This window comes from Haemaphysalis longicornis, unplaced genomic scaffold (assembly GCF_048455015.1).
Source record: "Haemaphysalis longicornis isolate Haplotype H1 unplaced genomic scaffold, Haemaphysalis longicornis Haplotype H1 scaffold_4, whole genome shotgun sequence".
Taxonomy (NCBI): Eukaryota; Metazoa; Arthropoda; class Arachnida; order Ixodida; family Ixodidae; genus Haemaphysalis; species Haemaphysalis longicornis.
The window spans coordinates 183,867,682-183,881,953 of NW_027526361.1; positions in this window are offsets into that span (position 1 = coordinate 183,867,682).

The following is a 14,272-nucleotide window of genomic DNA, read 5'->3' on the forward strand; positions in this document are numbered from 1 at the left end:
CCAAAGCAGGCAACCACGCAGTGTCGACAACTCGGCGTCCTTTTACGAAAAGGTTTGAAGGTGTCCGCAGTGACGTCACGGATCCTGCCCTTTTGGACCACATTGTAGACCTGACGAAGCGTCGGGTCTTCCTGCGTCAATGACGCTATCTTTTGAGCAGATAGTGGGGAATTCAGAAGTGCTTCCATCATGAGCACGTCAGCGGGAGGCCATGGTTCATCATCGGTGGATGACAGAGGCAGCCGACTAAGTACGTCAGAATTTTGATGGGACTTGCCGGGCCGGTACGCCAGCTCATAGTCGTACGCAGCAAGCTTCATGCACCAGCACTTCATGCGCGGGGACACAACCGCCGGTACCGGTTTCTCGGGACTCAGAAGCCCAAATAGAGGCTGATGGTCTGTGTAGATAATCACGTGCCGGCTTGCCAGGTACTGGTGGAAGTGAATGGCCCCAAAAACGACACCAAGACCTTCTCTGTCCAGTTACGAATAGTTCCTCTCGGCTGGCCCTAGAGTTCTGGACGCAAAAGCAATGGGGGCTTCCCGGTCTTGACTGTCCTTTTGGGCAAGGACTGCGCCAATGCCATGGCGTTGATCTTCTCCATTGGCGTTGATCCTCTCCATACGGCGAAGGAGAGGATCAAAGGTTTCGATTAATTGTATTGAGCCAACACAGCCTTCTGCAGCACAAGCTTTTTGAGCCGTTTGAAAGCTGCGGAATGCTTGGCTTCCCATTTCCAAGGCACATTCTTCGCGAGTAACTGGTAGAGCTCGATCGTTGGCAATGGTGGCGCGATGCTCCAGGAACCGGTCATAAAAGGAAATGCCAAGAAACGGTTGCAGTGTGTAGCCTTTGATGTAGGTTCCGGTAACTCCTTAATAGTCTTAATCTTCTCGTCCGTCGCTGAAATCCCCTTGGCGTCAATCCTATGTCCAAGGTAAACAACCTCCGGCAGCCCGAAACGGCACTTCGACATTTTGGCTCGTAGACCCTGAGCCTGTAGTCTTGAAAGTACTAAACCCAGGCGCTCATTGTGCTCCTCCAGCGTCGAACCGGTAACTATGTCATCCAGGTACGCCTTTGATTCCAGCCAGGGTGGTCTCCATACATCGCTGGAAAATGCCAGGAGCAGCCTAGATGCCAAACGGCAACCTCTTGACACGGTACAGGCCCTTGGAAGTATTAATCGTCAAAATTGCGGCCGCTTCATCCGTGACCTTGAGCTGCTGGTAGGCTTGGGTCAGGTCCAATGTCGAGAAAATCTTCCCGCCTTCGAGCTTTGCCAGCACCTCACTTACAGTGGGTAGCGGATACGAAGCTTTTGTCGACGCCTCGTTGACACTGCTTCGATAGTCGCCACTAAGACGAATGCTCCCGTCCTTCTTCAGAATGATGACAACGGGAGTGGCCCATTCGGAGTGTTGTATTGGTTCGATGATGCCTTGCCTGGTTAGCCGATCGATTTCTTCCTCGACACGCTCTTTAAAGGAGTACTGACACGAAATTTTTGTGTTACGTTTTTTTCGCTGCTATGCGTGCCTACCAGCCCACTAATCATAGAATGACAGATTAGACGGTCGAGCGCAGCGTAAACATTCATTTACGGCGTCGTTTATTCGTGCCAGTTTCGGTTTCGACAAAAAAACGCCGAGCGGCCGCCATGACAGCATGTATGACATGGCGTCACCATTCTTGCATAGCATGGAGGAAGAAAATGTTAGGAGGGAGCATGACGTCAGGCGGCACAGCTTTGGCAAGCCAACCTCCTCTGACGCCGCATTCTCCTCTCCTCGGGCTCCTCCCGCGCAATGCATTATGGAAAAAGCACTACTCTCAGGCCCGCGGTAGCATTTAGTGGCTCCGGCTGGCTGCCGGTGGAGATGGAGGCGAGCGCTGTCGCCGAAGGCGCCGTACAAGATTGTTCACCAGCGTTGCGCTCCAAGCTTCGTATCGTGGAAGTACTGCCGCTGTCGCTGTTCAAAGCAAGGCGAAATTTCGATCGCCTTCTTACAAAGCACCCTCACGAGCTGCAAGCCGAATTTCACTTCTGACGTTGGATCGCTCGAACGCGCCGCCGTAAACATTCACAAGCATGGAGCGGCCTACAGCTGCGCGGTGTTTGCCAGGTGTGCTGTGACGATTGCGTTTGGAATTCTGCTGAGTTATCGCGCGTAACGAGTGTCGTGTTGGCGGGGAGGTGGTGAGACTAGCTTTGGTTTCGCGCGCGCCTTTGCATACGTTCGCCTTTCCGGCGCTCCGGCGTGATGGTACGTTTTTATCTACTTCAGTGCACTGGAAAACAAAGGGTTCAGTACCCTTATGTTGGGTGTGACCACCTCGCGCCGCAAGCAGTACTTCGGCTGTTTGTCCGTTGAGGACCGCTCGATCGATGCGATACGTATATGAAAAAAAAAAAACAAAAAAAACGAATGCTAGATTACGCCTGGGAGAGACCTTGCTGAATTGTGGACTGACTGCGCCTTGCCAATAAATGGTTAAAGAAACGGCTGAAATGGTTGATCTTTTCAACTTTGCCTGAGCGGCAAGTGAAAAGATCATTTCCACTTCTGCACGCGGCGGCGGCGGCACAAAACTCTCCGACTGCGGCGTGAACTTCGACGGGTCCGAAAGCTCAGTAAACAAAGATGTTTTCTGCCTCTCCCGTCCGACCACTTTGCCCGCGCGATCAGGCCGCTGCGCGTTTCGGGTTGCAGGCAGAGCTGCGCGCAACGGCTCGTCGCCGAAACTCGAATACGGCCCGACAACCAAACGTATAGACGCACGCACGCACGCAGCGTCGGCGAAGGGCCACATGAGGCGCAAAGAACTACCGCTTGCCTGTCACGTGAATAGAACACCTCCCATCAGTCTTTCCTTTTTATTTTTTATGACTAGGCTTCACGATTGTCACGTGACGCTCCCTCCTAAACTTTTCTTTCCTCCATGTTGCATAGAGTTAATACTACTGACTCTAGAGCAAAAGCTGCCCGGCCAGGCCGTGCATTGAAACCGTGCTACACCCGGGCGCTGACATGATGCCACCCTCACAGCGTTGCCCGCTGCCTTTTTGCCTACTAGAGTTGGCGGCAGCAGTCGGTATTCACCTAGTAACCAACGCATTCCATCATGGCAGCCACCGTTGCTGTGAGTGCGCCGTGAAAACTTTGCTGTGCAGAAACGTTGTGTGAAGTTTTTCCTGTGGTAGGTAGCGAACTTTTGTGCCATGCTGCCGCGTTAGATGCAGTTTTGCATTCTCCGAAACTGAGAAGGGTAGTGCCTAGATTAGCGGGTACTTCGTACGCTCGGAGAGGTAGCTTTTGCGGGTGCGTCAGGGGAGTTCGGTCGTCGCTTCGGAGTTGAGCGGACGTGCTTTTTCGTGCTCCTGTGCTTCGGAGGGGCTTCATTTCGGCGGCCCGTTGCAAGCGCGGGCCGTTGGACGTCCCCTGGCTTTCGCTCCGGCTGGTGTGGGCGCTCGAGTGCCAGCTCTCCCCCCCCCCCCCCCCCCAGTACCCGTCTCCAAAGCGGTCGGGACCGCCGCAGACTTCGCTCCTCGTCGCACCATGCTCGCCTCCGCGCTTCACTGTTCCCTTCGAGGTTTCTCGTCTCCCGGACGCGGCATTACGCCAGCCAACAGTGTTCGTGGTGTGTTGTGTGCGACGGAATCGACCACAGTGGAGCTACTCTTCAATACTCTTTCCTCACCTATTTAATCTTTACTTTTCTTTCTCCTATCCTATTTCCCCAACTACTCCCGCTTCCGGACTGTGTTAAATGCAGGTAATCTCCCATGAGAGCTTAATAATATCCCCAGTCAATTTATTTTCCTGCTTCCTTTAAAACGAAATCATTTCCCCCTGATTGCTTTTTTCCCCTGATTTTTTTTCCTGGTGGCTTCCCCTGTATTCGCGCATGCGCTGTTTCTGTATATATCATTTTGTGTGTGCTAAAAGAGTTCAGTTGATATGCAGCGCTAGTCCTGTGTAGTCTTTTCTTTGCTGTCCCGTCTGTACAGCGCTATTTTAACATGTTTCACACGCCTCCCCCCCCCCCCCCCCCGTATGCATCAGCTGATTGTTTTCGCAATCTATTGAGGTGCTCTTTACAACTACTTGCTTTTCTAGCGAATGGAAGTTCGAACTAGACAACGCTTCCAAGAAATGCATGTAAATGGTAATCGTATTTGTGACTGCACTTTATGCTAAACAAACATGCTTTCTGTGCCTGTTCCTGTGCCTGTCTACGAGGCCCCTGCAGCACGTGTGTCAACTTTTTTCTCCAGTTGAAATGCTTTTAGGTAGTGGCCCTTGCATTAGCTTAGATTCAATAACCGTGAAATACCCAAGCCTAATATTACAAAGCTATGTGCATCAAGAAACTCTCTCAAGAGATTTTCTGTTTTTCTAGGTACGCTAGAGGATTTGTCATTGATTGTATGCTTGGGGACGCCGCACAAGGTACATGATTAATGTTGTCAGGTTACATTATGTCGCAATAATTCTATTTAATAGCAGCTTAAGCAAAATCTCGACAAAATCAAACCAGAGACTAGAAGATATTATGTAGAATGCGCATTTCCATTCTGGGTTTGTGGAACTATAGCTTTCAGTACTTCCAACTACAAAGAAAGTAGTGCAAGTGTTCATTAGTCGCTTCAGGGCTTTTTACCTTTTAAAATCTCATGCCCCCTCTCCCAGAATAAAGAAAGAGGAAAATTGTGTGAGGAACTATTTCCAGCAAAGCTATGACAGGTTTAAAGCCAATAAACAGACAGGGTTAAAAGCCAAAAAACCTTTTTGAAGAAAAAACAATTTCATGATAAAAAACCTAAGCACTGGAAAAGAGGAGAAGAACGAAATAAACAAATACAAGCAGAGGCAGCAAAAAAGAGCAAAAAATGTACAAAGCAAATGCAATTCTACGAGGCAGTTAGTTACGAAAGCTTCCACGAAGGAGCAGACACTTCAGGAGAAATTTTAAAAAATTAGAAATTATGTACCCTATTTACATTATGTACACAGAAAATCAGACATATCTCAGTGGTTTTAGACAAGATAGAGCCGAAGTAGCCAAATCAGTTCTTGCCTTGAAGAAGCAGATTGCAGTGATTAAGAGAGAAAAACAGTCACAGGTGCTGTAGGCGTGTTACCAGCATGCAGCATACTTTGTTTGCCCATTTTGTTAGTTTGCCTGCTTCTTTTATGCCTATCTTTTTTTCGCCCATGGTGCTGTCTTTGTACTGGCCATTTCCTCGCCATGTTTTTTTTTCTCACGAATTTTTTATCCTTTATTTTATGCCAGTCCTTTCCTTTCCTTTCAAGTTTACTGTTCCCATTTCCACATGTAGCACAGCCAGCTGGACAGTTCTTCTTCTTTCCTTGGTTAACCTCCCTAGCTTTCTTCTACAGTTTCTTCCTTTCTTTGAAGTCGCACATTAGGTCATCTTATCCTTGCTCTTACCATCACAAACTTCCCTAGAGGTCTGGTGGTATTACTGGTGGTGAAATAAAATTTGTTGGATAAGAATTGCTTGTACATACGACCCTCTTGCTTTCGATGTGTTTATTTTTGCTTCTGATACACGGACTGATGGCATTGCGATGGCCCATTATTTTTGATGAAAATAAGAATGCTGATGACCACAATCTGAATGAGCATTAGCCAGAACATTCATAATCAGCTACAGCATTACTGGAACCCAGCTTCGGTAATGCAACTTCGTCATCATCCTTGTTGCTGTGAGCACGCTGGAATGGAAGCGTGGAAATTCGGCAAGGTCTGGTGTGGCACCTTTGTGGCCACCGGTTTGATGTTGGCATAAATGAGAAGGCTGTGCTACACATATCGAATTCCTTCGTTCTATCGCGTATCGCATTCGCATATCGCATTCCTTCCTTTTATCTAGTGTATACAGCAGAAGAACGTCTCCAGATGGCCCTGGCTGAACCGATACGTGCAGATGTAACCGTCGCAAATAATAAAATTGAGAGTTCAATTTATTGTCGGCTTTCTTAATGACTGCCATATGCAATGCACGTTAAGTGTCTGAATACACTATATTAGCGATTGATAGTCTCATGCTAGGCAGTCTGATTCACCTGCTATAGTTATGTTTGGCAGCTGTTTCAAAATTAACCACTGTGATTGAACTAATGAGCGGCAATAACAATTTATAGGTGCACTCAAATTAATTTACTTTTCAAGGGAGACGTATATCCTTCGTCGACTTCGCCTTGCACAAAATACATGACGGTCCCATCGTGACCCAAGAAAGCGCATATGTGTGTTACCTCAACATGCTTCCTAGGCGGTCTCTGTTGACAGACAAATTTCCGGCCGAACCCGCAGGCATTTCAGGCAAAACCGCCTGCAGGCGGGGTGGCCCTGATAATTGGGCGTGAACAGAAGTGGCCGTTTCCGTTCATTGGCGAAGGCACCCAGGGAAGGACAGAATAATTTTTCTTAACGCCCCACCACACGGGTGCCCATCTCACATGAACGAAGTTTACTCCTCCCCCACCTCCTCTGTGCAGGTATATACATGGGCCGTATGAGAGCAGAGGTGCAAGTATACGTAATTAAACAACGTCGCTGATCCGCCGAATTTAAGAAGTGTGTCATGCAAAGCATCAAATATATTCTCGAAAATTTCAGATTGCGTGTTTCAGCGATCGAAGGAGCATGCACCAATCGCACACACCCATACAGGAGATTTCTGCACCTACATTCGGGATTACCTTTCGGCTTCGCCTTGTCCTCCTCTAGAAAACCACCTTATCGTGCAAATAAAGTTACCATTATTATTATTAGTTGGCAGTTGTTTTATCTCTGACTCAAGTAAAACACCGTTCAGTGAAAGTATAACAGCACCCGTAAACAAGAGCCTAGTTATACGCTAGGCATGGTAAAATGGTTCGTACATTTGTTTGTTTTTAATTTACGAATCATATACGATTAAAAGGAGCCGATCTGCCCAGACATGTTTCGCGTAACCTGATATGACCGGCTGACGGCGAGTTCAAATCGGCAGCAGCCACTACGGGCATGTAGAGAAGGTGTCCTTGAAGATAGGCGGCGGCGGCTTTATTCCGTATCGTCGGGAGTCTTCGCAAGCGTGTCTTCGCAAGCAACGAAGTGACACAGCAGACACTAAGGCGTGTTAGAGTGAACCTTTGTAAATTAGCCTCACACGACTGACGCTCCTCACAATATACCGAAACTGAATTTGGCGCCTCAGCCCGACGTCTTCTTTTTGCTTATAATTTAATTTATTTTTGTTCGTCAAGCATAAATACTCCAAGAAAACTAACAAAAAGCATACAAACTCGTAAAGAAACTCAGTTATTGCCATAAAAGTTGCCTAATTTTAGCTTAGGGTCCTAAATTTCTGCTTCATTTTTAAGAAAAATTGTAAGCCATATCTTGAACTACTGATCTGGCAACTACAGCGTGGCATCATGGCGTCATTCGTGTTTAGACACATTTTTGAGCCAGCTTTACCCGCCTGCATTCTTGCCGTATCGCTGCCTCTCTGGAAGCGCGCGCGAGCGAGCGCACGCGCGCCCCCAGACCGGCCGAGGTCTTCGCCGTCCCCACAGGCCCGGGCGCTTATTTCTAAAGGCAGCGTCTGGAACCCCGCGCGGGGCACGAGATTTAGCCCCCTCGCAACGGCTCCTGCCCCGCGTGACGTCATAAATACGTTATAGTGACGTCATATAGCCGCCGATGCTGCCGCTGCTGGCGGTATGGCGTATCCGAAAGTGCCGAAAGCCCTGAATGCCTGAATTTCTTGGGTCGACAACGTAGATGAAGCAGAGTTGATAGAGTTAGAAGCACTATCAGAATGTGCGAGAACGTTGCCGTATGCGGGGACCAAGCCAGCCTTTGCCGATGGTACCTGCCTCTATGCCGATGGTACCTGCGTTAGATCTACGACATCGCGCAGCCGAGTGGCCCCGTTTGAACAACCCACATAAGAAGACACCGTCCGAGCGTGATTATGTCAGCCTGCTGCGGCATGTCCGCGCGGCGGCATCTGCTATCAACAGTTTGCACCACGGCAAGTTCAGAATGCTTAAATGGGTGGCCTGAAATCGCGGTGTGTTTTCAAAATGACAGCAGCGCGGAACAGTGCTCAGGACGTAGGCTAGACGCGGCCACTGATATTTTACTGGTCGCATGTGCGCATTACAAGTGCAAACCACGGATAGCTAGAAAAGGTAATCATTGGTGTTCCCACACATGTACCGCGTACAACCCAGCACAGTAGTTTCCCCTTTAAGGAGATTAGCAAAAAAGACCCGAAAATCGGCAGTTTGTCGCGTTTTTTGTATATATTTTCGAGTGGATTGAATTGTGGCTTAAAATTGTTTACCCGAAATACGTTTTGTGCGCGAAAAAGTCTGGTGATCATGAGCTTCTTGCATCATAAATGCATGGTATTCAGCGCTTGAAAAGATTTTTTCAGAAGAAATTATTGTAGCTGTAGTGGTGAGCCATTTCACTACAGTAAAATGTGGCAGAAATACATCTGCGATACAAAGGATGTGAAAGAGTGAGAACATTGGCAGTCTCGTATCCCGTGGCCCAGATTGTGGCTGGGTAGTTTCCATCATGCATTCAGCTCCTCACATTGGCACACACATGATGCTATGACAAATTAGGAACTGGGTCCTCCAAAAGGTACACTAGCTAGGCGCTTCATGCCATAGCTGCTGCATTGGCATAACCTTCACGTCTCTGTATATGTGGCTATGTTGGCCAGATTTTACTGATTCCCCTCATGCAAAGGGACTTAATTCAGGACACCCAGCCGATAGGGTCAGAGAAGAAGCTGTACAGACGGTAACAGGAAGGGTATAACACTTGGCCGACCATCATGTCTCCAGCATATGAAAACCCATGGGTTCTACGCAGGCACAATAGTCAACGTCAAAGAGAATCTGAAGATGTGCCTGGGACGTGAAAGCCTCAGCGGATGGTTTGTGTCCATGGGTATGAGCAGCGAGCACACTGCAAATGTAATTGATAGGCAAAGGTCAAGGCTGTAATGGTGCGAGTTTAACCAAAAGAAATGGTGAAAAACATCCCAATTTCAAACTGCATTGATGTAATATGGGCACGAGTGACGTCATTAGGACGTGCACTGTAAATGCAGTTATCTGTGTGTTAACTGTACGTTAGCACTCAAGTGATACAATCAAACGGAATGGAGGCCCCACTGAAATTGCCCAGTTATGCTTTTTTTGCGGTGGGTTAGGTTGGTGGCTGTAAATTGCACAAACAAGATTCTGTGATGTCATAGAGAAATAGCTGGAGAGTGTGTATGGAACTTCCACTGCTCTACACATTTTCTGTACTATCTTATTTATTTGAAGTTTACAATAAAATTGATGTAATTTGTTTTTTGAGCAAAGAAGTCTTTTTAATGAACGAACCTTGTATTTTTTCTTCGTAGCCTCTGTAACAGCCTGCCTACTGTGCCCCTAAACAAATGCCCACTTGCCAGCCAGCTTCAGGGGCTTGTAACGATTTACTAGGATTTTTCATGGCCAACATAAATTCCAAGGAATCCACGGTGGTACACTCCAGGGCAGTGCAAGTCTCAAAAGAAGTTTGACAGCAGGACTGGACACTAACACAACCAACAGGCTTCATAGGTGGAAACCAGAAGCTCACCCACACAATGCCATGCAATAAACCCATGCAGTGAGTCTCTTGATTTTTATGCGAGGCATTCAACGAGTGGGTTGACTAGTGAGGTTAGCTGGCCAGTTTGGGCACAAAATACTCACTTTTGTGATTTCAGACAGCTCTCAAAGGCCTATCTAGATGTCTTTGTTTTTTTTCGCAAAAAAAAAAAAGTGCAAGCTCACAGTTGGGGATCTTGAAAACATTGTTTAGCCTCTCCAGCAATTGTGCGAGCCTGAGGTAATCCTGCCTATAGGTGATCCTCATGTTTGCTAGCTCCCACAGCAAGCAAATGAATGCAGTGACTGAAAAAGATGGTGGCCAAAGGGAGAAAAGGTGGTGGTTCCTGAACAAACAGCCCTTGATCATCAAAACAGCAGAAAAGACCGCTGATTACTCCGAGTCCTCGGCTGGGGTGTCGAAATACCTTCTGGCCTACGTGTACAGTGCATTCACAAACTTTTCTTTAAAAATCTTGCGATTACACACACTCCCTCCATGGAAGGGGTTTGTTTCCGGCAAGGTGGTTGAGTTGAAATTTGTGATTAGTAACAACATCAACTCGCCATTCGTCCCTTTCATTTAGCATGCTTCCGAGCTTCACTTCAAAAACCATACTTTTTCTAATTTACGTATAAATGGATTGAATATGGAATATTCTCTTATTTACCTCTGCTCAAATAAAACTGTGTTATACCTTAAACGCTGCTGTGTCCATGCAGGCGTAACATTCTTCAATGGTGTTGTGTGGGGTACATTAAGCTCAATACTAATAAACTTAAAACCAGGGCAAGTGAAGTTTCCCCTATTCTTTCAGGGTATCCAAACTATTTATAAATTTTTGTAAGCATTCTAACTGTCTACCAATACTTTGGGGGTAACTCAACGCAGCTCACCCTTTTTTCCCATCTCTTTATTATTGTTGTGCTCTAGAAACACATTCCCACCTGGAACATGCCTGCTGAATTTAGGGCCCAAACCATTATTTTGCTATTTCACACGATTGCAGCTGTATGAAACATTGCTTCTGTTTAGTTTTAGCCTATGATTTCCAACAGGTCACTTAACTACTGTCAAAACCATGTTAGAACATTAATTGCTATTTATAACAAACAGTATTCTAACATTTTACATAAAACATTTGGTTGTTCCTCACTTGACGTTTTTTGTTACACAGCCAGCCTGGTTCATATTTATCTAGGTGTGAAGGACATGTACACAACAAATGCCTTACTGCAATACATTCACATGCCCGTCTTACAGCAAATCAGCAGTGACAGAAGCCACACGTTTTGGCTTTCCAGCAGAGCTTTGGTGTCAACAAAAAAGGAATCTTTCTTGGCTTCTCTGCAGAGCTTTGCACTCAAGCAAAAAGATCACTTGGTTGTTTGGCTTTCCTGCCGGACTGCAGTGTAGTGCTAGAAGGCATCACTTGCTTATTTGGCATTTTTTCTGTGTATTGTGCCAAGAAACCCTTGCGTTTTGTTTGGAAAAGGAACTTCACACCACAGACTGTGCAGAGAAAGTAGAGCTACTCACTGACTTTTTTCACAGCCAGGGAATTTTGATAGAATCACTTGTCATTGACAAACACCATGTTTGCTTTCTGTCTGAAGGTGTGAATCTGGGCGAGTTGGTTTATATTTTGGGGAAAAATACAGCGACAATAACAGTACTTAAGTACAAGGAAAGGTGCTGTGATGAACAGTGTCCATGTGTTCGCAGCTTTTTTTTGTCCAGTTCCTTTCCTGTGTTTTTTCATGAAGACTTGCTACAGTGCCTGATCAAGCCTGTTTTTGTCTAACAAAAATGTCAACAGCGAAGCACTTATCAATGCTCACATGCTGCCCATTGACACCAAAGCAAAAGTACGTTCACTGGAGTCGTTTTATTGTTGAAGCCTTCCAGAATACATACAGCTTTCAGCTGTACTGCAATATTCACAAACACCAATAAAGACATTCACGTCCACATAGGTGTCCTCGGCTCCAGTTCCTGCACAAGGTATTAAGTACTCTCGGGAGAGGATAATGTCAAGCTGTACAAGAACCATTCCCTCGTAGATGTGCTCCATAACCTGTTTTTTAGGCTGGCTAGCTTAAAAAATAGTTTCAGTGCCCTGTTTTTCTTCAAGCTAATTACCACCACCAGAGAATGTGCTTTCTAGCAGTTGGGCTCTGCTGGGTATGCATCGTTGCAAACAAAATATGGGACACTGCATTATGGCCCTTACGACTAAGTGTAGTCACTTAAGCAATTAGCCAGTCGACGCTAGGAGGGCCCAAAGTGTCGGGGAATTCAAAGACTTGGTGCGGTACAGAGATGCGCGGCCACTTCACCTCCCCTTACTCGTATATACTACTACTGTATATTATGTATATATTATGTAAACTATGTATATACTACTGTATATATAACTATAACTCCCCTCATCTGTATATAGATTACCATAATCGTTTTCACATGTCCTTCATATTGTTAACGTACAGCTGAGGAGGTGGCCAGCACTCTGGTGTATGGGCTCCTGCCTTTTGGCTGTCTCTGGCTCTCAGCTGTATGGAAGTTATGCCAATAAACTTTTACTCCTTTACTCCTGACGAAACAGTTTTTTACACAGCACAGAGTTAAAAAGCAAAATAACATGAAATATCTCTTTGCAATTAGAAACTTTTACTGTTCACCCCCCTTCCCCAAACACAGAGCAGACAATTACCAGCTGTGAACACAAGTATTAACGTCGAGTTGAATTCCACAGGGTGCTCCGGATGGGTACATTGATGTCACAGTCAATCAGAATTCGTGAATTCTCCGTAAGCCTGCGAGAGAAGCTCTCACCATTACTGGCCATCCAACTGAGTGGGCATGAAAGTATTGTTGTTGGTTATGTTGACTTCCAAGCCAAACACGAGTAAACAAAAAACTAGCGTACCAAAATACATAAACAGAACAGATGCAGGATGAAGTTTTGTTGACTAACCGGGTTGAAGAAGGTAGAAGGCAGTGGGGCAAAGGTTAGGGAAATAAAATCCATGCGGTAATTGTGAAGGAAGTTATGAGACGCTGGCAGACGATCAGCTGGTGAGGAGGGAGGGCTATCCTATCTATCCCTTGCTACCTCTTTACTATAATTGAGCAGATAGCAACCTTTCATTAAACTTGCTAGCTGGCAGTTCCACATACCCTATGTAGAAAATTTTAAGGTAGACAAAACGTTGTTTCCTGTGCATTCAATAATGGCTGCCTACAGATTGCTTAGAATTCGCAGCTCATTTGAAGTCTTGCATATCATGAAAGCACAATAGTATTATTCGAAGCAACAAATTCGAAAAACATAGATGAACAACAAGAGCCACTTGTTTACCTCGAGCACACCAAACTTGAAAGCACTATTTAACACAAGTGTCAAGCTTGGCACAAACGGCGATCTTATCGGCTTGACTTCTCCCGAACTTGCACATTTGGAGCTTGAGCCTCCTTGCACAGGAAGCCAGCCAGTGAGCGGCTGGTTTCAGCGATAGCTAAGTACCTATGTTGCCCATGGACGGGCGGCTGCTGGGCTCTCCCATTCACCAGGCCACCCACTAAAGTGGAGCTGCGCTCCCTGCATGCAGCGTGCACGGATCGTTTCGCGGGGTAGTAACGTTTCTTGCAGTGCCCCGCGAGAAAAATTGCAGAACAGGCTACATGCGAGGACGGATTTCGTTCGACGATGCCCTGCGCTACCTGACCATACTTGATTCGTGCACACTGACGCCGCTGACACTGCGTCGCTCGCGTTATCACGTCATCAGTCAGCTACCTCGTTAGCCACGGCGCAAAGCGCTGGAAAACTGATCCGCACGTAACACGTTTCACGCCAGAATCAAAATACAAGGCTCGGAATGCAAGCAGCGATCGGAACAAGTAGACAACGAATGCAGGAGCATAAAGCCGATGGCACGCGAACTGCAAGACAATATGAAGCTAGCAACATATTTAACAGCAACAAAAGGAGCACGGAAAAAAGCGGGGCGAAGCAGCTTGCCAAAATAGGATGCGTTAGGCTTACCAAGACTAGCAGCAGCAAGTTCACGAGAAATACTCAATAAATAACTGCAAACAATCCTCCCAACAAGAAAAAAGCGCCGCGAGGCAGCCGCTGTGCTAGGCGATAAGGATGTAACGTTGCGCAGGCTTGCGGTTGGAGCCAAGGCCGGAATCCCGCATGGCGCACACACACACCGTTCCTTCAAATGTGCAAAAAAAAAAAAGTGACGCCACAGGAAGTCACGTGACTAGTTTAGTTTGACGTCACTTCTGCGGGGCAGGAGCCACCGCGAGGGGGCTAGATCTCGTACCCCGCGCGGGGCACGAGACTTACCCATTTCTAAAATGCAGGGAGCCCAGCGCATAGCAACCATACCGACACAGGATTGGCTGGTGAGCAGGAGCGACGCCATGTCGTCACACGTAGCAACGATGAGGAGAACACTCTCGTTACCAGCTACCCTAGATGGGCGCAACCGGCGCAGCGCCTGTGCGAAGTTCGAACCACTGAGCGGGCCACAAGCGCTTTGGGCACGCTTGGGAAGGTGAAAGCACG